This window comes from Canis aureus, chromosome 6, assembly GCF_053574225.1.
Source record: "Canis aureus isolate CA01 chromosome 6, VMU_Caureus_v.1.0, whole genome shotgun sequence".
Classification (NCBI taxonomy): Eukaryota; Metazoa; Chordata; class Mammalia; order Carnivora; family Canidae; genus Canis; species Canis aureus.
The window spans coordinates 34,826,752-34,853,020 of record NC_135616.1 but is presented as its reverse complement, the minus strand read 5'-3'; the positions used below and the strand labels follow the sequence as shown (position 1 = coordinate 34,853,020).

Sequence of the window (26,269 nt, the reverse complement as noted above, 5' to 3'; positions counted from 1 at the left end):
GAGGAGCAAAGGCGAAGGAAGAGAGGACAAAGCTTGGGGTGGCCTTCACGTTGGGCAAAGGTCTTACCTCCAGAGGGGGAACATTCTATCTTCAGTCCAGCATATCATCCAAGAAAAGATTTCCCCCATATTCTGAGGATGAAGGACTGACTCATGGTGTGAGGAATCAAACCATCATCTATGCTGGAGACACGAGCTGCTCCGATGAGCAGTCCTACCTCCACCTCCACATGGTGAGGACTCAATTCTCACAGCAACTTCAAGAAGCAGGAGTGCCTCCCTCATTTTACACGTAAGGAGATGGAAGTTTGAAGACTTCCTGTTCTCAGCTAGAGACCACGGAGCAGAACTACTAAACTCAAGTCTCAGAGGCTCTAAAGTCATTTCCTTTTACCTCATTCTGTGGTCAGATGCTTCATTTTCCTGACCATCTGAAGAATTCACCGTCAAAGGCCCGTCATGCCTGTGCACATCCTCCATTTTGGATGGAGAACCTGCCTCGCCAATGAAAGGGTGTGATTCCTGAAGGCAGAAAATAGGGCACGGTTGCTATATAGTATGGGGGCCAGTCTGATTTCTCTGAGCCAGATCTCCTCTCCCCACAGAGAAACCTCCATTTCCACAACTATCTCGTATTTGGTGCAGGTTTAACATGAGGCAGGTTCTTGACATATTTTTATAGAACTCTGCCCAAATCAAAGAAGCTAGAGATAGCTTCTGAAAGATGTTATCCTCTGCTTTTGGGTGAGGTTCTATGATGACTTGTCCTGTTCCCCCTGCCCCTGTGTCCCCTATATTCCCACTGAGTAGGGTGCCCATTCCCTGCTCCTTCTGCCCTTGCCTCAACTATAGACTCCATCCTCAGGCTGCTTTTGGACTTGATCTCCAGCTAAGCTGGGAGTTCCTGGAGGACAAGGAATCTGACCCTTGCTTAGCATTGTACTTCCAGCCTGCGGGACTTGTATGCTTTATCACCTGATCAGTGGTATTTGTAAACTCAGTAAGGGAACATGATCAAAGGACTTCTGAATCTGCTTGGCAGAGAGCACCACCAGCACTATTCTAACACCCCGGCAGATAGGGCTGGGGTAGGAGGAGGGAGGAGCAGGGTTATCTGTGAGCTCAAAACCTGCCAGCATCCTCATGGCCAGAAATATATGCAATCTATTAGGGTGTCAACTCTCAGATGACCCGGAGTTTATGACTCAAGTCTTGCAATCACAGAACCCAGAACAGAGTGTCTGGCACAGTGTACAGAATTACTATGTATCTGTGGAATAAATTAATTACTAAATACACACTGGAGCACTCCCCACATACTCTCTCTTTCCTCAGAAGACAAAGCTGTATAATTTCCCATTTTAATGACTGGCAAAATCCTAGCCATGTAGAACCTGCTAGCGCTGGGGGCTGCTTCCAGTTTCTCATCTGCAGATGGGACCACAGACGTCTAAGGCCTCACAGAAGGCTTTCGACTCTCCGTCTAGTACCTGTTCAATGCAGCCACACTGTCACACTCTGCAGGAAATCCGAGAGCCTGTGAGGCCTATGGCTGAGCCCTGAAGCTCTTGGCTTCTTGCTTTCCATCTCTGTCCAGCACTCGTCTCTTGATAGAGAAAGCAAGCTTCCTCATAGAAAGAGAAGAAAAATCTTCCCTCTGCCCAGGCTTACATCCTCTGACATTCTAGGGGAGAAGCCATCATCATACAGTATCTTCTCATGGTAATGCCTCTTCAAAGACAGTCTGAAAGGATACAGCCACAGAATGCACTGTTCAACTTGAGTTTTGTTTGACTATAGAACATCAGTGGGAAAGGATTCTCAGAGAAGGAACTTAGTGCTGTCCTCCCCCTTTTAGAGCCCATCCTCTCTCTGTTTTCTGGGTATCTGATGCTCAAAATGAACACATCGTTGACATGGGCCCAAAGAGACCTCCCGGAGTCACCCAGTGTTAATGCCACAGAAGTGACAATCTGAGTACCACCCCTGGCCCGTGGGGTTTTCACACTAAAGAAAATAGTCTCAAAACAAGGGAAGGCGTAGGCCTGCCAAGTACAGTATCCTCACACTCTGAGGCTCTCCTCCAGTTACAAATGTTTAGAAACACCACCCCATGACTTGTCATTTTCCAGCTCATGTGTTAGATGCATCACAACTCACCTCTGGAAACTTGATTTTCAAGGTGCTGGCAGGAGGTGATTCAAAGTACAACTGGGGACAGGCATCAGTGTTGCCAAGGAAGATACAACTGTCCTGAGTCCAAGAAAAGGTGCTCAACCAACCACCAACAGATCCCTTTGGGCTCCATACAAGTGGATGGCATACCATGCCAAGCTGATGTGAAAAGCCAAACACAGTGATGGGGAGGATAAAAAGTAGTGCTCATTAAATACAACAATTCACCGCACAATGGCTTAAGAGACCATTTCTTCTTGCTTAACTGTTTTTTAAAGGAACCAAGAAGCACTAAAAATCAATCAGAATTCTAACCAAATCATAGATGTCCAAAAGGATCCTGTGTATCAATAAAAAATGATTGAATTTGGGGAAAAAATGAACTTACTCAAGCATTTTTAGTAATAAGACCAGTATCACTGTGATATAAGGCACAACCTCTGTAGAGGGGTGTGTGTGTGTGTGTGTGTGTGTGTGTGTGTGTGTGTGTGTCTGTCTGTATTTTTCTGTCTGTCTATGTGTTTGTGTGCTGAGAAGGAAGGGGTTTGGGAATAAAAGCAAAGAGTGATGTCTGTAGAAGTTCACATAGAGACTTCCTATCATAACCCCCATGACAACACTGTCCTCCATTCTGTGCCTCCTACAGTCCTGAACCCCACAGCCCTGGGTACATTGATGGGGCAGCTGCTCAGACTGCCCAGTCAAATACTCCCAGGCCTCCTGGAGCTCATTTCTATGGGGAACAAGATGAAGCTGTTATTCTCTACAGAGCTGGACAGCTATTCTGTTTAGAAAAGACATCACATCAGTCTTAAGGAGCATGAGAAGCCAATGCCTTCTCTACCTGTAAGGTCTTGGACCAGCCATCCCAAAAATGCCCATTCCTATTGAGACCCCCACCGACAGACTGTGACTGGAGGCCTCTTGCAGACACCAAGCCGTGCCACGTTTGTACCCCATTTGGGGGCATGAGCTGTGGTGGTGCTTTAATCCTTCTCATGATAGATAGAAGAAGACCAAAGCTAGTATTCAGTGTCAATGCAAAGATTTGATTGCAACTTCATATAAAATTACTTTGTGCCCCCATCTTCCCTCAGATCTGTTGGTATCTTCAGCAGTCATGGCAAGTTCTCTGCAAAGATCTAAACAGAATGAGCAGAAAGTAGAAATTGATACTTCAGTCCGGGCTCTGAGATGGACAGGAGCTGTGGGGTGCTTCCCCTCTGCTGGAGGGTCTCACTTTTCTCATCTGTAAATGAGAAAGGTGGATCTTTGCTGGGGCTAAGAACCCATTCAGGGTTTTTTGTTTTTTGTTTATTTTTTGTTTTTTGTTTTGAGGGGGGAGAAATTCATATGGCTTTCTCCAAGAACTGCACATATTCACATTTGAATACAAGTCTGCACAACATTCCAAGAGACTGATCACCTAAAGCCTCTCCTTGAATTAGGGGATACTGGTGTCCCTTCTGGCTTTAAGTAAATTATTCTTTAGATTTCTGAGCAAAAAGAATCTGTGCCTATAGGCTTCCATTCCAACTTTTCTTTTACTCAATCCCTCAACACAATGACCTAATGGGCAAAGATGTATCAAATATTCTAACATTCTGTAAAACTGCTTCCCAAATCCAAATGGACATGACATGCTAGGAAGCAAAAAATACTACAATCAAGGCTTCCAATCCCTAAATCAAACATTATTCACTTGGCTGTGAAAGCGATTGTCTGGAAATCACTTGGAAATTGACATGTCCTCAGTTTGGGGGGGTAGGGAGTCTCTTAACTGAAATGCTGTTTGAATTTGACTGTGAATGGACACCAGGAAACCATGAAGACAGGGACACATTTCTTTCAGCCCATTGTTATAAAGCGACTCCCTCCATCTTTATTAAGGGGTTCTAGTATACTTTACTTTTCCACCCTTTACAGCTACATAATTGTAGAAGTTGGAAGGCACCTTGGACATTATCTAGTTCACCATCTCCATGTCAGACGAAGGCTCAGAAAGGAGGACACTCACCAGCTAGAACTGGGGCTCAGACTCAATGCTATTGACTTGATTTTTTTTTCCCTCCCTTGTCCCTTGCTGCCTATTTCAGAGGCCTCACACAGGAAAATAAAGCAGGTTGAATATGTGTTGGGAGGAGAGGAAAGGTGGAGATATTTTGTGAAATGAAGAAAAGAGTACCCAGGATAAGAGCTCTCCTGCTGTTTTCTTTTCCAACAAATGCAGTGATAAAATCCATTAAATCCATGGGGACCTGTACAAATGGGGGAGAAAATAACCCTTTCAGGGAGGCTCGAAGGGCAATTTCCCTTTTGCACAGCAGATGGGAGCCTGGAGGACTGTGTCAGTCCCAACACTGGCTGTTCTCACAGGGCATAGGGACTCTTGCTTTCTGCATTAGATTCTTTCCTGAAAAGGGTTATTCTGGGTGTTTCTATTTTATAACCTGCTTATTATCCACTGACCCACAGGCTCCAGAGATTCTCATGTCCATTTTGGCCAGATCTTTCATGAATCATGCCTCCTAACACTTGGGTTTGAGTTTCCTCTGCTCCACCCACCCCTCAGATTCTCCCCCAACTTCTGGACACTGGGGTGGTAATGAGCTGTGGCCAATGACAGACAAAGCTCTGTTTAAAGGAACAATATTATCTGTATGTGAGACTTCATTAAGGACAAATTGCTTGACAGAGCCTCTTCCCTAGATCCGGCAAAATGCTGGAGGCCATGAGTAACCCCTTGACCCAGTTTTATGGGCCGGTTCCCTTTATATCCATTTCCCTCCTAAATCCAAGGAGTCCTTCAGGATGGCAGATTAATTTCGCTTTTAAAGTCTGAGATTAGGCATCACACATACACATTACTCTTCCCTGAAACACGTTAAGTCCGGACTGGAAACACAAAGGTAATGTGTATTTATGGAATTCATTTTTTGAACTTTGTGTTTTTCCCGGAGCTGCCTGTGTAGGAGAATGAAGAGAGAGCTCATGATTCTAGGGTCATCTAATTGCAGTTTTGAAAGTCAGATTACCCAGAGTCTTCCCAACATTTCTTGCATACTCCTTCAATCTGGCTCCCCAAACTCCTGCTACATCCTCCCAAATGTCCCCATCTGACCCTTCCAGTGACTCAAAAGGAAAGCATAATATTCTCACTGGGGCCAGCAGAAACCTTCATGCCAAAAAGTGCCTTTCAGGATTCTGCTGCCAACAATTAAAACACAGAAGCAAGCAGCACCGCAGTTATGTACCACTGCAGAACACCTCATCCTTATGGACCATCCTTATGTACCATCCAGAACACCTCACTTTGCCTAGGATTTGCATCCTAGTGGTGTTTAGGATGGGGAAATAAAAGACTTGTACAGACTGTCATTTGCTCACAAAAAGCTGGTTAATGGCATTTGTTTTGTTTTGTTTTGTTTTGTTTTGAAAATGTTTCTTCTTTGGTCAGTTTCTGAAACTTCCGTCCTGGTCTTAACACAGTAAATGATCAGGGGTCGGCAAAATATCTTAAGATTAGCGTAGGTCCAAAGTAGTTAGAGAAATAACTTGGGAAGGGAAACACGGTTTTCCAAATGTACTGCCTGCTGCTTCTTCACACATCCCATCATGTGTTCCAGGAAAGTCGATCTCCTCTAGAGTCCTGGGAAGGGTTTTTCTGCTTTCCTGTTAATACACTTTATAGTCTTCTTGGAACCTGCCCTCAGTGTCTCTCCATACATCCCAACCAGCAGATCCTTAATAGCCTCACTTCAAGTTTCCCCTTTGAAGGCTTCCTGAGTGAACCTGTTTGAAACCTGACATTTTTGCCTCCGAAATCACTGTTCCACATAAAACTTAGTTGGCAAATTACAACTGGCCTGGGGAAAACCTAAAAATGAATGACACATGGTCGCCCTCTGCATTTCAGATGCTCACAGGCTAGTGGGGAGATGAACACAGAAACAAATAATTATAAGGAAGTGTGAAGGGGGGTGTTATCAGCCAGAGAGTCTTCACAGGAAACAGATGGTACACCCAAACCAGGACAGTTAAGAGGAATTAATTTACAATGATGTGGATGGATGTAGGAGGAGCACAAAGAGTGATTAACGGAGAAGCCTCTACTACCTCTACACTTAAGGTACAGAGAGGGAGGGGTTACTGAAACCACAAGAGCCTCCAGAGGGTTGGCGGGTTTTCAATGTCTTCTAGCTCCAATTTAGTATTCATTCTGTCACTGGAATGGACAGATCTGAGGATCCCATTGCCTCATTTTTAACCTTTGATGGCTTCTGTTTGCCCTGAGGGTGAAGTCCAAACTCCTGGGCTTGCTTCTCCAGGCTCTTCAGCATCAAGACTCCGCAGCCATGGGGCAGCTCACCACTTCCCTGCTCCACAGCCGACATCCTCCATCATGCCAGGCCCCAACTGGAGTGCCATCTTTAACTAGCCAATGCCTACTTGTCCCTCTTCCCCTTACATCTTGCCTAACCCTCCTGAGTGAAATTACTCATTTTCTCCAGACTCCTGTATCTCTGATGAGTGCCAAAACAGTGAATGTCGAAGAGGGTCTGAGTTTAGGCAGAGACAGAGGAACAGGACCAACTAGACATGTATTCTGTGTCTTGATCTTGGACTTCTTCCACATTACCATGTGGTCACATCCCAAAGGACTCATTTCTTCTTTTTGTAATCAGAAGGTCAAGATAATTCAGGAAAGATTCAGAAATAACATTTGTTGCTGCCAGAAGTGGTTACATCCATACACAAAAAATATGGAAAACAACTTAGTATTGTGAAGATAGCTCTGGGAGAAGAAATAATAATAACAATGACAGTTACTTAGAGTGCCCTGACCTTGTGCCCTCTGGTACTAGGAGCCCCTGAGGCTCCAGAGAATGTTAGGTTCCAGTAAGTATAGGATACCCTAAATCAGCAATATAAATCTTTTAGAAATGAGTGATCTCATTAGTTCCCCCAAATAGGAGATAATTGAAAAATTAAGCAAGAAAGTATAAAGGGCCTTCAGCAAATAAATTCACAATGATAAAATGTTGACTGGCCCAGGGGATTCTATGTTATTACCATTTGGGGGTTTTTTTGGCTCTCAAAATGAAAGTGAAACTGCCAAGTACTCTTGGCTTGAAGTGTCTCAAAGGAAAAAAAAAGCCACCAAATATGAATGGAAATGTCTCTATGATGGTGCATGGATAATTTAAGATAGGATGGAAAAGGTTCCATGATTCTAAATTGAGTAAAACAAATTTAAAATGCTTCTTGGTAGAGTAGCTACTAAGATCTTAACAGAAAACAACAAAAAATAAACTCTTAAGATGGAAAAATGAAATCCGTGGACATAAACTTTGGATCTACGATGTAAGTATACAATCAAGAAAGAAACTATATGTAGAAACTATAAAATGTGGTTTTAATCCATGTGCCCTGAGCCTTGATCAGTCTCAGCCCACATTATACTGCCAAGACCATGCTCTGCAAAATTTTGTCACAGAAAATATGCAAGGTTCCTATCCTTGCCTTGCAGAGCACGCAGTGTAATTAGGCAGTAAAAACTAACACACTTGAAATGGTTTTGTGCCCAGCTCTGCATGGGCTGCCCAGAGCTTACTGGAAGTGATAGTAGAATTCCTAGATGAAAGCTGTCAGTTTGGGCTGGGTAAAGCTGCAGGTAGGAATTAAGAAATAAAAAGATGGGAAGACATGCCCAAGGTGGCAAGGAGGAGGGAAACTGAGTCTCTCCACTGCAAAGTCACTTCATTAGAGCATTGCCACCAGAGAGGAAAGCTTCTTGCCATGAAAACGGCAGAAAAACAAGATGTATTGGAAAGCTGTAGGCTTGTTTTCAGATGTTTAGAGTTTAAGTGTTACTAGTAGTCACATAGGTGGGAAAATCCAAGCAAACTGGGATACGTTTAGATAGCTATGCAGAGATGATTGTGGTACCAGTGAGAAAGACCCTTGAGACATACTTTGCTTCTCCAGGCTCTTCAGAGGACACACACAAAACTCAGAAGTAACTTTCCCCCAAATGGAGCAGAAGATAACAGTGTTGCACGGAAGACTCAGACATGATGCCAGGGACAAGCTTTGTGATCATTCCTTCTGCTATAGTATGCCAGCATCAGAAGACAGATTCACAGTTTAAAAAAAAAAAAAAAAAAAAAAAGTGTTTGAAAGGTATCCATAAGGGAAAACAATTTTAAAAAATTAATGATGTTTTCTTGCTTTCCTCACAGGTACATCAGTATTCCTTCCACATTTTTATTTTTCTTCAGTTCCCTAATGTGGCATTTTTCTCGATTGACATTCTGCATGCATTTATATGTGTGGAAAGACATGATACATTAGAGTCATGGAAATATCCAGAAGTGTGTAACAGGGGCAAAGAAGAAAGGAAAGTTTGAGGCATGATTTCAAGACTGTCCATTACATTCTCTGGACAAGTGTGGAGGACCTGCCAGCCTTCTGCTTGGACAGCTAGTTCAGATATATGAATTGTAGTGTAGAGGGGTAAGGCTGCATGAGCTGGTTCTCCTCCCAGCCCTATCAGTGCTTTATCTGGTTGACCTTGGCAAGTAGAGTGGGTGTTCATTTAACTTATTTATTGAATGAACAAATCAGGCCAGTCCATTTCCTTTTGTACTCCCAAGATGGTCTACCCGACAATCTCAGAGCTGTGCGCAAGGCCTTGCTGAGACTGTGGGGAAATCCAGAAGGAGGACAGCTTATACCTCCAAGGAACAGGCAATCTTAGAAGAAAAAGTAAATGCCCAAATGTTCAACATGAAGACAGAACAGTTCAACAGGGCATGCAAATGAATAAAAGGTATAAGGATAACAAAACAGAATAAAAGTTGAAAGGAGATGTTTAGGCCAGAGGCACCTCTTGAAAAGGCTAAGATGACTCCGAAAGGAGGAGGGGATCTGAATAAGAAATGGAAGAACCAGTAGGAGAGGAGCAGGATGCTCACACACATGAGCACACACACACTCATATACATGGACCCACATCCATACCCACAAATATCTGGCAGCTGTTAGACACACAAAGCCCCGGGTACGTGGTTTGAGAGGCAAAGAGCAGGTTCTCCATCCAAGTTACTGATGCCAACTTTCAGTATGCTGAAAACACTTCTATTAATCTATTATTTCACTTCTTGAGGTCTTGAGGGATTTTGATGTTCAACATCATTCCATACGTTAAGATTTCTGGAGAGAGGAAATGTCTTACATTGGTTGTCCTCAAACTTCGGGTCTTTGGGCAGAGTGTGGGGACTTTAAACAGCTGAGATCTTTATGGGGGGAGGGAGTGACAGCGCCCAGGGGTTAAAGCACACACAGCATGTCCAAGGGAGGCCAGGATTGAAGGGGAGTCTTGTGTCAAATGCTCACCAAGGGGATATCCGATCTTTAGTTATGTCTCACTACGTCTTCCCAGGAAAAGCAAGTCATGCAAATTGATAAGTTGCAAGGCCTGGAGAAGCTCAGGCTGGGCCACATGAGAACATTCCATAATAGTACTCCACTGAGGGGGGAGTGGCTGAGGCTAAGTCAGAGATCACCATTCCAGGTTTAGCTCGGTGTCTTCACTTACAAAAAAGATTGAATTCCATGGTCTCCAAGGTCCCTTCTAAAACTCAAGTTCTGTGTTTCTGTGCTTGGGGCAAGCTGAGTCACACTCACGGGCTTTTGCTTTCCTCACCATGCAGGTTCTCTCACAGACCATGAGACTTACAAAAATATTTGGAGATTCATTAGTGAAAACATTAAGTTTTTTTAAGGTGCTCATCAAAAGGAGGGAAAATCCCAGAAACAAAAAACAGTCCTCACAAAATAAGTTAGCCACAGGACTGCTTTTAAGCAGCTGTCTTACCCCATTTTACATGTAATGGTCTGCCAGCATGTCTTTTCTCAGGCTCTCCCCTGACTCTGCAATTCAATGAACAAAAATTCACTTTATACATCTCTTCAGGAAAATATCTGCTGCTTGAAATGAAGTACACCAGATTTGAAGCAGCATATAATACCTCATGATGCAGGAACCTAGAACATTTTGGTAGCATCTGGTGGCCCAAGCCAACTTATTTATTCTCTGCTTTCTTACCCACAACATGCTGCTTCCTAGACTCACATGAACATGTGCACATTACATCCTTCACTTAAGGCATATGAGGCTTAGCCATTCGATTCTGTACCAGCTTGGCCCCATTTCTTGTTTCAAGTGTCCCTATTTCTTCAGAATGGTGCGTATTTGAGAAAGTGGTTTGCCAAGAGATATGAATGGCTGAAGACAATCTACTTATCCCAGATTTTATCTCTTCTCTTTTCCAGAGAAACTGATTAGCCAAAAAAGTAGTGCGTGTCAAAGGAAAAGGAGGAAAAAAATTGTTCCAATAACACGACACCATTTTTCCACATTCTTCTCTGTCATTTCCAATAAACCGTGAGAAGACATCACGACTTAAGGAAAAAATGAATAACTGTCTAAATCTGTGAAGGGTTTTCTCCCTGAAAACAGTAAATCATACCTAGGATGTAAGGAGGCTTCTTTTAATGGATTGCTCTATTTAGACATGGATAAAATGAAGGAGTTCTGGAGAAAAATACAGGAATGTAAAGAATGAGAACAAGGATAGAGCAGAAGAGGTGAAGAAGAACAGACCAGAAGGAAACATAAGGGGCATGTAAGAGTCAGGAAAAAGCTGCCCCACTCTTTGTGTTCCCTATGGGGGAAAGCAAGAGGGGCAGGAATTGGGAAGTCACCAGAGGGAAGAAGGAAAGATAGAGAGGTGGACAGAGGAGGGAAAGGAGGGCATGAGTCTGGAAGTGGCCCCCGTGGAGACGTGGTCTAAGAAGTCGGCAGCCTTGAGGAGTACATTCCACCCTGGCTGTCACATGCAAGCACCGGCTATATTTAGTTCCAGGGTAACTCAAGTCTCTAGTGCTCCATTAGGGCAGCTGCCACGCAGGCCTGAGGAGAGATTTTACTACTTACCCTGGAAGAGCCATGCCAAGGGCCTGGGCCTTCACAGCTACATAACTCCGCTATGTTTATTTACAAGAAGGCAGCATTTTGAACATACCCGATATGACTGTTAATGCAGTTTGATGGGCTGCTTGTAACAGGACAGCACTTTCAGAAGACCAGAGTCATTACTCCTGGTTCCTAATGATGCCACTGACCCTTGACCCCTGCAAACAAATTGTGTTCCTTTATCTTTATTTTTTTAAGATTATTTATTTATTTATTTATTCATTCATTCATTCATTCATGAGAGACACAGAGAGAGAGGGGCAAAGACACAGGCAGAGGGAGAAGCAGGCTCCATGCAGGAAGCCCGATGTGGGACTTGATCCCAGGACCTCGGGATCATGCCCTGAGCTAGAGGCAGACGCTCAACCGCAGAGCCACCCGGGTGCCCCTGTCCCTTTATCTTTTATGGTACATTCTCTCCTGAGAACTTCCCTCATCTTCTAGTCTTGTCTTTATTTCGACTCCTCACAGGGCTCTGTGCTTTGGTAAAATAAGCTGGTAACTACTTAAGCACACCCAGACCTAGCTGACCCATCGAAATACCTATAGACTTTCTCTGATGCTGGAGGAACATGAGCAACTTCTACTGAAGAAAAAAAAAAAAAAAAAGCTTGGCCACTGGACGGTTGGTAGGTTACCAACCTATATACCTTATGGCCAAGAAATGAAAATCCTGGCACCACACAGGAGAAGTGCTAAGTCTGGGAAGAGTTTGGGAAGTCAACAGTGCTTGACCTGAAAACTAAGTAATTATGAATCATTGTTCTGGGCAGGGCATCCTGGTAAGATTGTATGGGACAAAATCACACGTAGCTATTCCCTTTCCTCTCGAGGAGATTCAGTTTGATTTGCGCATAACGGCAATCACACAAGGGGGCGCAGGGAGTAGATGAATGGGTTCGAGATAAATGCCGAGGGAAGAAGAGGCAGTTGGAATTTGGGGAACCATGAAGGGTTTGCAGAGGAGGAGACCCCTTTCCTGAAGAATGAGTAGAATATTGATAAGCAGAGAAGACAGAGCATTCCAGTTGGGAGAAAAAACAAATCAGCAAAGATGTTCCTTATTCTCCAGTTGTGCACAGTCAGGACACCTCTGCAAAGCTAAATTCCCAAACCTGTGCCTTGACAAGTATCAGTAGATTCTCCATCATGAATGCCTGGAACAAAAGCCATGTGTGCAAAGATTTTTGCCAAGAAGCAGCATCCTTATCTACAAACCAGAAGCTAAATGTCCCTCTTCCGTGGAACACGACTAGGAAAGGTAAACAGAAACTAGCTGAGAGTAAGTCTGGGTCCTTGGAAGAATGATGTGCTTTGCTGCAGAAACAAATACAGGGCCGGTGACATTGATGGGGAAAATGATGGAAGTACCTGCCTTGGTCTGAACCTTCCCAGGGGGACGGTGCACGCCAATCATTCCTGCCTGGTCAAGCAGCGCAAGTGAGGAGGCAAATGCCAGGTGGGTTAAGGAACTCACTGTAACCAGAAGTCACCTACTAGCTGTCTAATTCCTTTAACCTGGACTGGACTGAAGGGCCAAGAGAACAGTATGAAATGGATCATCTCCATCTCTTTAGGGTATGAAATGGATCATTTCCAATGGCCAGATGGTCCCCATAAATACATTAATGACTTTTATATGCATGTCTGCCTGGAAAGGTAACAGTTTAACAACCATGCTGTGGGAAATGCTCCTTTTGGATTCTGTGTAAACTGAATAAAAGACCAAAAATCTATTTAAAAAAAAAAGTATGTGTTAAATTATCCCCTTTCCACACCTCATTCTTTTTAGATGGTGAGCTCAATAAACAAGCCTAATATTTGGTATAAAAAAAAATAGAAGATATTCAGACCTTCAGGACCATTTGAACATGCAGGATCCCAGCATTGAGAAACTCAAGTACACACATGTATACACACATATGCACACACACGCCTGAGTGGTAACAAAATCCAGTCTCCTACAGAGCATATGCAGTGACAGGGCTCACATCATACTTCAGCTGGATGAACCCCGAAATGCAGTCATCTACCTGCAAGAAGTCCTTTTCTTCTGCCTCCAAAGCAGCTTTTGAACACCTGCGTGTGATGCTTGTCATCTAATCTCCCACCCCTATCCCTCACCCAAACTACCGCAATAGCCTCCTAAGTTATTTCTGGCGCCCTTCTGTCCCTTCTCCATTGAGGTTCTAGAAACAACCCTTTGCAATCAGTGGCAGGTGAATACCTTCACCCTGCTAATGGCAGGTGCAGGTGCCCCCTCCCTTTCTAGTCACACCCCTTCCCATTGGCTAACTGCATCTTACTTCATCCTGTCATTGTGACACATGTGATGTTACATCCTCTGTACTCTGACCTCCCAGCTCCTCAGCACTGCCTACGCCACCCTCGCTCCCTCTCAGGGTCTTGACACAGAACCTCCCCTAGCCTTTTAGAACTTCATAGCACCTTTGTTTCACAGTCCTCATCGGGTTTGAAATTGTTTATTTACATTTTGATGGTCTGATTGATGCCTATCCCACCACTAGGGTTGCTATAAAGATCCACTCAGAGAACAGGTACGGAAATTCTTGCAGAATTGTAAGCAGGACCCCACTGCTTTCCCATTGCTACCATTCAAGAACTCCCTGGCCTCAAAACAAAATGTAAATGAAACAGCAGTGCATCACTTTCCCCAAACATCAAAAGGAAATGACTTCCTTAGCATGCTCTTTTTTTATGTTGGACCAAGACAGTAGCAGGCATGACACGGTGAATGATTAAACCTCAGGATCTCCTGGCATCAAACAGAAACCCACTTTCCTCAGGCTGGGGAGCCACTGACAGAGGCCAGCCATAGCCTTAACCATTTCCCTGGCGCTGGAGCATGTCCCCTGGACCTGACACATCTGCGTCCTAAGGTTCTGGTGGCCAAAGCAGAGTAAATATTAACTGTGGTGGAGAATGATTAGTCAGTTGTGTGCAGCTGTCTGTGGTCTGCAAGGTACTGACCTACACAGGAGCTGCAAGGAAAGAAGACAGAGCCAGCCATCTTGCACATGCCTCTCGGGGTCTGCTCCACATCTCCCCAAACCTTGCTGTCTGCCAGGATGCTGTACATTCATGCTCCTTTGCCCTCAGGCTTCTGCCAAGGAGGGGTATCAGCAGGAGATGTAGGAAGGGAGGTGAAGGAGGTCAGGCATATTATTCTCCCGGCCTCCTCCCTGCTGTGCCCCTTGACCAAAGGCCCTGGCTCTTGCCAAGCATTCCCCCAGTACAGGCTGCTTCTCTAGCTTGCTCGCCTTCCCCAACAGCCCCCCATTCTGGAAACTAGTACCCTCCCATTTCAAGTCTGGGGTGATCCTGATTCCCCTGGGCTATGACTCCTAGATACCACAGCTGCTGTCCCTACACCCGGCTCACAGCGGGGGCAGAGATGCACCACTGCAAGGAGTGTCAGAGTACAACCAATAGGAGTCTGGGGAACTCAGGGATGTGTTTTTATGAGCACCTGCATTTCTGTCATCTGAGGTGGCTGAAGGATGACAGTCAGGATTGGCTTCTCTGGGAAGCAGGTATAAGCTGACATCACCTCTAGGCGAGTCTGAGAGGGACATGAGCAGGGGGGTCAGTGGACGGAGCAGGGGAATCCCAGGAAGAGGGAACCAGCTGTGCAAAGGCCTGCCACGCCCTGCCTTCCCTCACACCTACTAAGTTTCACACAAGAGGTCTTAGGCCTTTTATTCACACTGGATTATTTAAGCGTTTAAATAAGCATGGTGAACAAATTTTGCCATTTTAAAAGATAGAAGATGTTAATGATCATGTTTATAAAAATCCCGAGTGTCAGTTTTATCTCTTGAATACATCACTGCTTATTGGAAGCCCAGACCTTGTCCACAGTGCCCAGCAAAACGGCAGCTATGTATGTGAAGTCCAAAGAGCACCCTGCAGTGGGCTAAATGTTTGCATTACCCTCCCCCCACTGCCAACTCATACGCGTGAGTCCTAACCCCCAATGTGATGAGGAAAGGAGATGATAGGGCTTTGGGGAGGTGATTAGGTCATGTGGGTGGAGCCGTTGTGAATAAGATTAGTGCCCTGAGAAAAGGGACTTCAGAGAGCTCTCTTGCCATCCCACTGCATGAGGACACAGGAGAGGTCTGTGGTCTGCCCCCCAGAAGAGAGCCTTCCCAGGGTCTGGCCCGTCAGGCACTCTGACATCAGACCTCCAGACTCCAGAACTGAGAAATACTTTTCTGCTGTTTTAAGATGTCCAGGCGATGGTAATTTATTGTAGCAGCCCGAACTAAGACCCATATGCAACGGGTTGACTGACCAAGACCCAGAGGAGGGCAAAACCTGGCAGCGACTGAGCACGGCCTCAGAGAGACCTCCTCAGCGCCCTGCAGAGGGCCCTGCAGGATGCGCAGGTGAGCTGACTTCAGGGGAGTCTGAGGTTGACCTTGGGCAGATTACACTTATCTCCTGAGAGTGTTTGCTCAGGTCTTAGGCCCCAGGATGGGAGATAAAGCATGAGTTATTCTGGTCTCCTGAATGCCTGGAGAAGAGCTAGGCGTGCCCAGGGCAACCTGTTAAATTTGGCCTGGGTGTGGGGTTTCAGGCTGCCCAGTCCCCACCAACATGCAGCTCATCAAAGACCGGAGGTACCTTTGTTGAAAGCCCCATGCCTGAGAAATGATGCCTTTTCTCTGGAAGAGGAAGTGATATTTTAGATTAGCCTTTTCTTTTTTAATGACTTTGCACCTCAGGCTATAAGTTTAATTCCTGGCTATCTCCCTACACAGGCAGAGTGATAAAGAATCCCAAAAGGAGTCAAAAAGTCAACTTTCACTTTACCGGGAAGCAGTTTACTATGTCAGATAGAAAAAGTGAACTTGGGACAGGAACCCCAGTACAGTCCCACTTCTGTAATGCACCATCACGTGGTCCCAGGTGGACACCATCCCTCTCTTTGGGCTCGATTTTCTCATCTGTAAAATGAATGACTTATATTATACGATCCATGAGATCCTTGGGTTTTATGATTTTGAGCTACATTTTCCCCTCTAGAAAATATGTCATAAAAGTCAATATGATCTCACCATCATTATTTCTTGGGGGATAACATACCATCTATGCCCCCAAAGGATTCTTACTGTGTGGTTAATGGGCCTCCTAAAAGTGTCCATGAATCACTTGATATTGCACACCTCACTTTGTGCTTATGCATGTTTTTCCTGGAAAAAAGATCCCTGGCTTTTTGGTCCATATATGGGTCCTATGTGTTTTTAAAAAAAAAATACAGGTGTGAATGCTCAGATGTCAGGGCAAGTATTCATGGGAGACCAACCCCAGGAGGGGACACATCCATCCAACCCTTTCACAGTTAGGAAGATCTCAGGAAGAGTATGGCTACTGATTTGAGATGGGAGCAAGGGAGGTGGAACACCGAAGGGAAATTGAGATTGGGAGCCCAATGCAAAAATATAATTGCATGTAAAATACGCCGAGTTCTCAACAAAAACAAGCACCCTGGCTGCTGTGCTAACTTAGTGCATGTTCTCTCTCTAAGGCACATGAGAGTAGCACACTTGTCCCCACCTGTGTTCCATTAGCACCAGCCCCCAGAGTTCTGGGTTCAAGGGAAGAACAAGGCTTGGTTTTGCAGCTGGGAGTTGGGCCCAGCTAGAGCTGCTTCTCCTGCCAGAAGAACACTGGGAGATCGCAAGTCTGTATCTGCAGCTTGGCCTGGACTGGACAGGGAGGCCCCATAGCAGGGCACACGGCAGGCAGAGACAGGGGTGTTTCCTCAGGGTAAGAGGGAACAGGCCAGCACAGCTCTGCAATTATGCAAAACGGATCTCACTCATTGATTTGAAGGACAATTTGAAACCTATAATGGCAGAGTGGAAGTCACACCATATACAGTTAGTTATACATGCGTGTGAGAAAACATAAACATGGTCATGTAGAAATGGAGGTTTGGGACTTCTAACATATAGTATACGCTATTATTCAAAAGTCTAAACATATGTGAGACAACGCATAGCAAATATGCTGACATATGGCATTGAAACCAATATGTCAACACTTATAAGAAAACATCTATAAAATAAAGTCAACCACGTCTCTCTTTACATTTAGGCCACAAATGAGGCCACGGCTGAGCATCTCTGGTTAAGCATTAACACACCCCAGGATCTGCCTGTAACCTGTTAAGATGCACTGCCCCAGCTAATTAATACATCACTGGCAGATCAAGTTCAGGGAACAGTATTGAGCAAGTGCATTCCTGAGGCCTCATTTAACCCTCTTTAAGGGGGGTGGAAACCCAGAAGGAAAGAATGGGGGAGCAGAAAGAGAGGCAATGAAAGAGATTTTCAGTATCATTTTGCCACCGTAGAACATCCCACAGTTTATAAAAGCAGCGTGTGTGTGTGCGTGCGTGCGTGCGTGCGTGCGTGTGTGTGTGTGGTGGGTATGTGTAATGCGTAAGTGTTGGCCAAATCCTGAAATCATGCCGCTTGGGGAACAGTTGAAGAGTAAGAGCTGTGTAGACCAGGAAAGACTACACGTAAAGAGGGCTACCAGGACAGCACTCTGCCATCTGCAGGACTGCTGGCCGACTCCGGGCAGAGACAACGCTGTCTCGCCTGCTCCTCCACTCCCTGGGACTTCTCTTCTTCATCTGTGCTGAGAGACGCCTGGTTCTCAACTCCTGCTGCAATTAGAATCACACGAAGAGCTTTTAACAGATCCAGATTTCAAGACCCACCCCAGAGAAGAATCTCTTCAGGTGGGAAACAGGCACTGGCATCCCAACTCCCGGGGCATCCTAATTGCACAGTCAGGGGGTCTAGCCCCTCGTCTAGATTATCCCCAGGTCTCCTCCAGCATGACAATCATCAACCTATTCAGCTCTGAAACTGTACTTAACTCCGGCATATAGAATGATCTCCCACGTCCTCTGTGGCCCTGGGAGGAATCTCAATCCTGAGGGAATCTCAATCCGTAAAATATTGATGTTCACTTTATGAATACTCCATAAATGAGTTCACCGGAATGGATGGGATTGGGAAATCAGTGGAAGGGGAACCCCACTGTAGAGGGACTACTCAGGTCTTGGCTCTGGACCTGCTTGCTCTGGGACTTTTAGTACGTTTGTTACCAGCGTGGTTATGTTGTTTTCCATCCTTGGTAAATGAGAAGCACAAATTGGAAGGTTGGTTTGGTGAAAAAAACTGGTTACGTTTATTAAACAGTGTAAAAAGGAAGAACTAGCAACCTGAGAGAGCAAAAGCTAAAATACTGTAAAACATAGTACAGGTCTCACTAAAAATCACAGTCTGGGGACATTCGTTGTTAGGGACAAGTGTTCCACTTATCTTAAAAGACGCTGGTGATCACGCTGCATTACTAACAATTTGGGAGAGAAGAATTTATGTTCAGAGAACTCTATTGAACAAGGCAAGGGTGTGTGTGTGTGTGTGTGTGTGTGCGCGCGCACCCACGTGTGCATGTGGTGATTTTCTAAGCAATGATTTCAATCTTTCAAAATGTGTGGGTGCAGTGTATTCTTCTCAGGCATTTTATTTATTTTTCTTAAGATTTTATTTATTTATTTGAGAGGGAGAGTGAAAGAATGAGAGAGAGAAAGAGTGAGAGAGCAAGCACAGAAGGCGAGGGAGAAGAAGACTCCCCACTGAGCAGGGGGCCCAATGCAGGGCTCGATCCCAGGACTCAGGATCATGACCTGAGATGAAGGCAGACGCTTCACCAACTGAGCCACCCGGGCACCCCTGCTTCTCAGGCCTTTTAAAATAGACTTGCCATCTATAGCCTTTTCCACTTCAAAATCGCTCCCCAGGTTTTCATCAGGTGGTGCCATCCCTGGAGGTAACCAGTAAATGACTTCACTAACCCCAGAGCCTGCAGATGGGCAGACTGAGACCGAGAAAGGGGAAACCATTTCCCCTGCCCCTGTGAATCAACAAACCCTCTCTAAAATTATCCCACTGTTGACACTCTATCTCTAATAAAATCTGTAGTGAATAAAAGGAAGCCAGGCCAGGCCATGAGGAAAACTTGGTTTGAAGGGTACTTAAGGAGCCACACATGAACGACAGAGCTGTAGGGACCTCTGACATCACAGGGCTCCAAGAAGAAACCGAGGCTGACCGACCAAGAAACGACACATGTTCCTTTAACAATCACAGTGAGTGGTGGCACTTCAGCAAGCTGTGATGTTCCAAGAAGGGAGAAATGAGCGGGACAATAGTGATGAGGCTGTGACAAGATTCACTGCTATGGCAAGCAGTGATTTATTTGCTCACAGCAACATCTCCTGATACAACACCACTCTCTTCCTTAGATGTATTGCACTTAAGGAATTTTCTGTGGCATGGGACTATATGCATATATACATATATATACACAAATATATATACAAATATATATATATGCATATACATATATATATACATATATGCATATAGTAGGGTAGGGCCTCTGCTAAATCTGGAAAAGCCATGATCTTCCATGAGAGCTGAGCCCTGCCTATCACATCAGTTAGGAGATCTTGTGTCCATCGGTGTTTCCTTGTTTTACAAACCTAGAAGATTCAAGACAGGTAAATCTTGGATCCTAGGAAGTGTTTTGTGTCTTTAAGAACCTGAAACAGGATCCTAGGTCATGTCCCTCCTCAACACTGTCTACTTGTAAACAATGCCTGAGGTTTACTAAGCTAAGAAGACCAGCAAATCCTTTCCATTGGTGACTTTAAAAACCAAGGTGGTGTGCCAGACAGAAAGAGCGAGGGATAGAATGGCTTCTTGAGGACTGGGATCCCATTTCAGTACCTGTGACCGCCAGAGCACGTGGCATCTGGGCTCCCACATCTCCTATAAAATGAGAGGATCCCTGAAACATCTCTAAGGCTCCTTGCCTTCACCCCATTAGCCTGTGTCCCCCATCTCACTGCCTCCAGGATCCTCCCCAAAAGTCTGTACCTTCCAAGCGCCCCAGACAGCCCTCTTCTCTTCCTAACCCCTACAGCTTCGGCCTGGGTGTGAGGAGGCCAAGGCTTTAGTCCTGCTTCTGCCTCTTGTTGTAGAGTGCCGCCAGCCAGCTCTTCATTAATCTCGAGGACAATCAGACAAAACTGTCTCTCAACACATCTCAAATGCAGCCCTAAAACTCACTCCAGACCCTACTTAAGAACACCTTTTTTACAACTGCTGGAGCCACTAGAGAGAGTGAGTTTCACAAAAATGCAAGTATAATGACTACAATCGTAGATATTTTGGAAGAAGAGCTAGAAGAGTTACAGCTGTGTCCTCAGAGAAAGGTGCTGTGCCTTGGCCACTTCCCTTCCTGTTTACTGCTCCCCTCTTCACACTCGGCAGGCTGTGCTGTGATCTTGGTATTTACCTGCCAACAAAAACTGCCCGGGTTACAGAAGTTTCAGAAACCAATCAAATGGCCAATAATTTACAAATAGGTCACCCCTTGCCACATGCCTGAGAATTAGAGACTTATTTTCTCTTCATGAGGGACATAGCCTGTGCTGCAGATACCCTGTAAGCTAAAAATAACATCTTCCACAAACCTGTGGAGCACCAGAAACTAAATGCAGAGGGAGGGAGAGAGAAACAGAGAGACAGAGAGAAACATGCCATGAATCTTAAACATCTTCCTAATTGGATAATTAAAGGAGCTCTGGATGGTAATTGAAAAGCCTAGATTCCAGTAAGGGCTCCACCACCTATTTTGCGAGCTGTGTGGCCCTGGCTTGATCTCACACCCTATCTAGGCTGTTTATAGGATTATAGATTTTCAAACCTAGTAGGAACCCTTAAAAAAGTTATCCAATCTGCTGCTTTTTCAAACTTTTTCATGCATAAGAACTACGTGGAGAGCTTGACAACACATTGCTGGTCCCAGCGATCAGCGTCTAATTCAGAAAGTCCGGGGTGAGGTCCAAGAACACGCATCTCTAATGAGTTCCCAGCTGCTGCTGCTGCTCTCGGGGCTCTACTTTGAGAAGCACTTGACAGTGACTGTCAACCATAGCTGGAAATCTGAATTACCTGAGGAGGAGCACTGACAACACGCCAAGGTCCAATGTGCCCCAGACCTTGCAAATTTGAATCTCTGGTCTGAAGCAACAGTGGCATCTATATTCTCAGCAAACTCCTCAGGGGATCTCACGTGCAGAGAAGGTTCAGAGCATTAAGTCCAGTCCCCTCATTTTACAGATAATAAAACAGGTTCAGAGCATTCAGTGGTATCTGCTTTGATACATGCATCTGCAAAAGGGGAAGCTTTGGACACTAAATCATTTGGGGACCCCAGGCTTTAATTTTAAGGTTTAAACAGTCTAGAGCAACATGTCTGCTGATCTTCCAATCCTATGACACCCAAATAATGATAGCCAGATGGACACCACAGGCTAAGGGGGGCTTTCTTTATCTGGCCACCCCAAGTAAGCAGAAGGACTCAAAGAGGACCACTCATTGCTGGAAAGGCTCTAAGCATTCTTAAAGCTGGCCTCTGCGTAGTTTCTAAATATAACAGGCCGTCAGACACTCTGAATAACTCTTGGCTGATTTGGCTTCCCTGGGATAAACTTTTTTTTCCCCCCTCCTTACATTATGCTACACCAGGAATAGAGCCCTAAGGGGCGAAATTCCTCTTCAAAGTCAGAGGGAGATAACACTGTGTGTGGCATTCAGGTTGTTCTCCTTTGGAAATAGGAAAAAAAAGGTGGGAGGCAAACTTCTAACATCAGCCAACATCAAAAAGGATATTCATACTTTCTATGTGTGGCGTCCACTGAGGGGAGGCGGCGCGGGGCTGGGGGACGGCGGTGGGGGGGCGCGTGGTCCTGCAAACGACAACACAATCCCAGGGCCAGGTTGGCAGGGGGAAGGGACATGTGCAACAGGTTCAGGTGCTCCAGGTGGCAGTGGGCAATGTGAAAGTCCATGTGCCAGCAGGCACTGGCATCTGCCCCCATGTCGGCTTGACAGGGACACACTCAGAGAGCAAGCGGGGGGCCCAGCTTGCTTCCTGGGAGGGGGCTCAGGTATAGCTCCAGCCACGTCTCAGCCACACAGCAGACGCTCTGCCTTGCCCCCTGGCTCTTGCTACTCCTTCCCGTGACGGGGTTGTGGGGGTGGGGGGGGTAATTCGATGTGACCTAAAAATTGCCTAGAACATATAGACATTTGTATCTTCTCTTTCCCACAAATAGGAAACATTTCCTCCTTATTTTAGTGCAAGCCAGGCTTATTTTACAACATGGCAATATATTTGAGTACTGGAGTTGGACAGGATCCTGGGATCACCCAGTCCCTATCCTCATCCTTTACAGATGACAACACTGTAAAAAACTATCATTTTATTAAGCACCTACTATGTACTAGGCGTATTATACACATTACATCTAACGCTCTCCAAGTGAACAGCATGTTATAGAAGATGGTGCAAGGTCAGGGATGAAATGATTTGCCCCAAACTGCACAGCTACGGGTGTCAGAGCTAGGATTCATATGCAGGTTTCTGGCTCAGAGCAGATGCTCTGTCCACCATCGGAGGAAGGAGCAATGGTGAATGGTTTCCTGCCTTCCCCCCCCCCACCCCCCCCACTGCATTAGGGCAACTGACCGATCTGCCTCAGCTGACATCAGCCTGGGCTTATTTTTAAGACTTGAGACAAAACTTTATTTAGAAATTCTAAATTTCTAAATGTCCAGGAAGGGTTCTGCTAGCTCTTTCTTGCCACCGGGGGGCGGGGGGGGAGGTGGAATCAACCTTCCAGTTTCAGCCTTAACCAGGGGGATGCCCAGCTACTGATAAAACAGGGCAGGAAAAAATGGGCCACCAAAGGGTACTTCTCCATGTGTGCTGAAAGCTCAAGGAAACCATGTGCTATTTAGGGGAGGTGTGGAGACTCTGACTGTGGCCCCCACCCCTGAAATATTCAAGTGTTTCCTAGGGCTGGTGGGGTACTTACAAGGCAAAGCACAGATGTGCATGTGCACAGGAGTATGTCATGGTGGGGGGAGGCATTGTGGAAGAAGAGTACCCACAGGATGTCTTTCTCCCATCTTTCTTCCGTATCTCTAAAACAGGGTTTCTCAACCACTGCAATTCTGACATTTGGGACTCTACTACTCTGTGCATTGTAGGATGTTGAGCGGCATCCCTGGCCTCTAACCGTCCAATCATGACAATCAAGAACGACTCCGGACACTGCTGAAGCATCTCCTGGTGGGGAGGGGCAAAATCAACCCCTGAGAACCACTGTTCTAGAATGTGTTACACTGCCATCACACATTAATGGGAAAAGAAGGTCACTCAAGGGATGTGTCCTCTTTGAAGGAGCCGAAGATTCATAATCTTCTTATTCTCATCAGAACTCGTGCATTTTCTACTGTGAAACTCATAAAAAACCAAGGTCATGACATTCTAGGCACCTCGGTAGTCTGATATGTGATGGCCAAATCTCCTATCTTCTTTCGAGCCCCAGCCAAGGGCCCCTCTACACCCTATTTTTCTCTATCCATCATGCCAGGCCTGCCTCTAGGGCCACCAGTTCCTGTAGCCCACTGGCAAGCCAGCAGTCCTTGAACTCCATGTGGGCAGATCCCTCACCAGCTCTGCTCTCTTTGTGTCCTCAGTGTCTGCTTGGCACATACTAGATGTTCAACCAATCTTTCTGAAAAAATACAGTAAGGAGTAAGTAAATATGTTTGAGGAAACAAATGCTCTTTCAGTTTGTCCACGTGACAAACTTCTTCAGAGTACTCTCTTCTGAGGGATGTTCATTTTATCTCACTCTACCCAACAAACTGTAAACTTCTCTGAAGCAAGAAGTTCTGGCTAAGCAGTTCTCAACGTGGGCTGCATACCTCTTAAAAACCTCAAGGTCCAGTAAGTACCCTCATGCCAACTAAACAGAATCTGGGGGGGGGGGGGGCGGGTAAGACCCAGACATCCTAGTACTTTCTTTTTTTTAAGATTTTATTTATTTGGGAGAGAGAGAGAGGGATTGTGAGCAGAGGGAGGGGCAGAGGGAGAGGGAGGGAATCGCAAGCAGAGTCCTCCATTAGCGATGAACCTAACATGAGGCTCAACATAGGGTTTGATCCCAGGACCCTAAGATAATGACCTAAGCCGCAACCAAGAATCCATGCTTAACTGACTGAGCCACCCAGGCGCCCCCAGGCATCCTAGGTCCTTTTTTTTTTTTTTTTTTTAATTTATTTATGATAGGCACACAGTGAGAGAGAGAGGCAGAGACACAGGCAGAGGGAGAAGCAGGCTCCATGCACCGGGAGCCCGACGTGGGATTCGATCCCAGGACTCCAGGATTGCGCCCTGGGCCAAAGGCAGGCGCTAAACCGCTGCACTACCCAGGGATCCCATCCTAGGTCTTAAAAGGGCCCCCAGGGTGATTCTGTTATGCAGCTAATGTGGAGAGCGTGGATCTTACTGTTCTGCAAATGGATCGTGGGGATCCACTTCAAACAGCACAGGAAAGGCTTACATGTACCAAAGATGAGGCTGCCCATGTCAACTAAAACAGCCAAACTCTCAGCTTGTATATGAGTTTATAGCATCTTAGATGATTATACTGGCTCTTAGGGATCAGAAGTTCTGGTTGGCTCTAATTAATCAAAATGAGAAAATTAATGAACGATTATCTAATAAATAATCGTTTTATTCTGCTCAGGAAACTAAATCTTTGTAAATATAAGTTCATGTGAGACTAATAAGTTGGATGCTTTCATACTTCGACTTGCTTTTCATGTTTCCAAGTGCCTAATAAATGGAAAGAAATGAGTAACACTTGACAAACAGATAGATTCAGCTGAGGATTTGTATTATTATTGTTGTAGTTGCGGTGGTGGTGGTGGTTGTGTTGCTGTTTAGGTTGAGCCCCAAGTACCCATATTCCCCTTTCTGGAGTAAAAATAATCATAAGAAAAAAATGACAGTGGGGTATGTGGCTATTTCTTCCACATAAAACACAGGCTGTTCTTCCTGCAGAGATCCTAGAACCATAATCCGCGCAGCAGCTACCAGGACTCAAAGAAGAAGGGAGAAAAATCACATAATGGGTGGAGATTCGGTTTGAAGAATAGATCTGAGTAAATTACATCATTCCTGGGTTGGTCTAGCGAATTGGATCACACAGCTTGCCACACAATGACTTCTGACTCTCCTGAGGCCAGCAAAGCAGCCCCGGGCAGGCCTTATCAGGAGGAATCAGTGTGGAAAAGTACTTTCTGAAATAAAACTAACATAAACCAGGCGTGTCAGACTTGGTTTTGCTAAATTTCAGGAATGTGGGAGGAGTCAGTTTACTATGCATACAGGTTGGGACAGACTCTGGCGGCTAAAAGCAGGGTGTCCATCCTCCTTCCTTCTCTGTTAACAGATAAGAACAGAATCACCAGAAAAATAAAATCTGCTGTTTGTTTTTGAAGGAGACAAGCAGAGGAAAACAGGAGTGAGAGAGAGCAAGGAGGTGACGGGCTGCGGCCGGGACAGGAGTCTCTGGGTGACAGTTGGGAGTCAAGTGAGCACAGCCTACAGACAGACTCCCCAGAGTGCCCCCCCCCCCACCTACTTACTGTCTGGACCAACACTTAGATCCTGCCCTTTCCTCCCTCCATCCTCCAATAAACTGAATGAAGTCAGATGCAAGAAAGCATGCTTGTACTTGCTGAAACACACAGGAAGGAAATATCAGTTGGAGAGTTGGGTTTTACGTTTTCAAGTCTTAGAAATGTTGAACTGGAAAATGCACCTACAACCATTTTGTCCTTCATTTTACAGACAGAAAGTGGAGAAATCGGGTATTAAAAGATTTCTTTCGGGTCACAGAGCTATTTTTGGTAAGGCAGTGATAAACCCCACGTTCTTTTTCCTCTTAAACACTGTTGCTAAAAAAAAAAAAAAAAAAAAAAAATTACGACTGATCATATTAGAGCCAGTGGATTCTTCCTTAAGACTTGCTTAGTCAGCGACTGGTTTTAAACTATGGGGGGGGAAAAAAACTAT

The 26,269-nt window shown here is 45.3% G+C and overlaps 1 protein-coding gene across 8 annotated transcripts in view; it reads right to left on the bottom strand.

Annotated features, from left to right (window-relative positions):
* The window catches only part of SETBP1 (SET binding protein 1), a 359,759-nt gene that overhangs the window by 232,245 nt on the left and 101,245 nt on the right, over positions 1-26,269 (bottom strand). Inside the window, exons 1-5 of one of the 8 annotated variants that reach the window (XM_077900622.1) lie at positions 13,249-13,476; positions 11,265-11,373; positions 2,161-2,334; positions 1,491-1,744; positions 395-522 (exon numbers count right to left, since the gene is read on the bottom strand). The exons of 6 other annotated variants lie outside the window; for them this stretch is intronic. The gene's annotated coding sequence lies outside the window, so the exon portion shown is untranslated. Of the gene's footprint in view, positions 1-394; positions 523-1,490; positions 1,745-2,160; positions 2,335-11,264; positions 11,374-13,248; positions 13,477-26,269 lie in introns of those variants that run through there. One more of the 8 variants, XM_077900623.1, reaches the window with a different exon arrangement.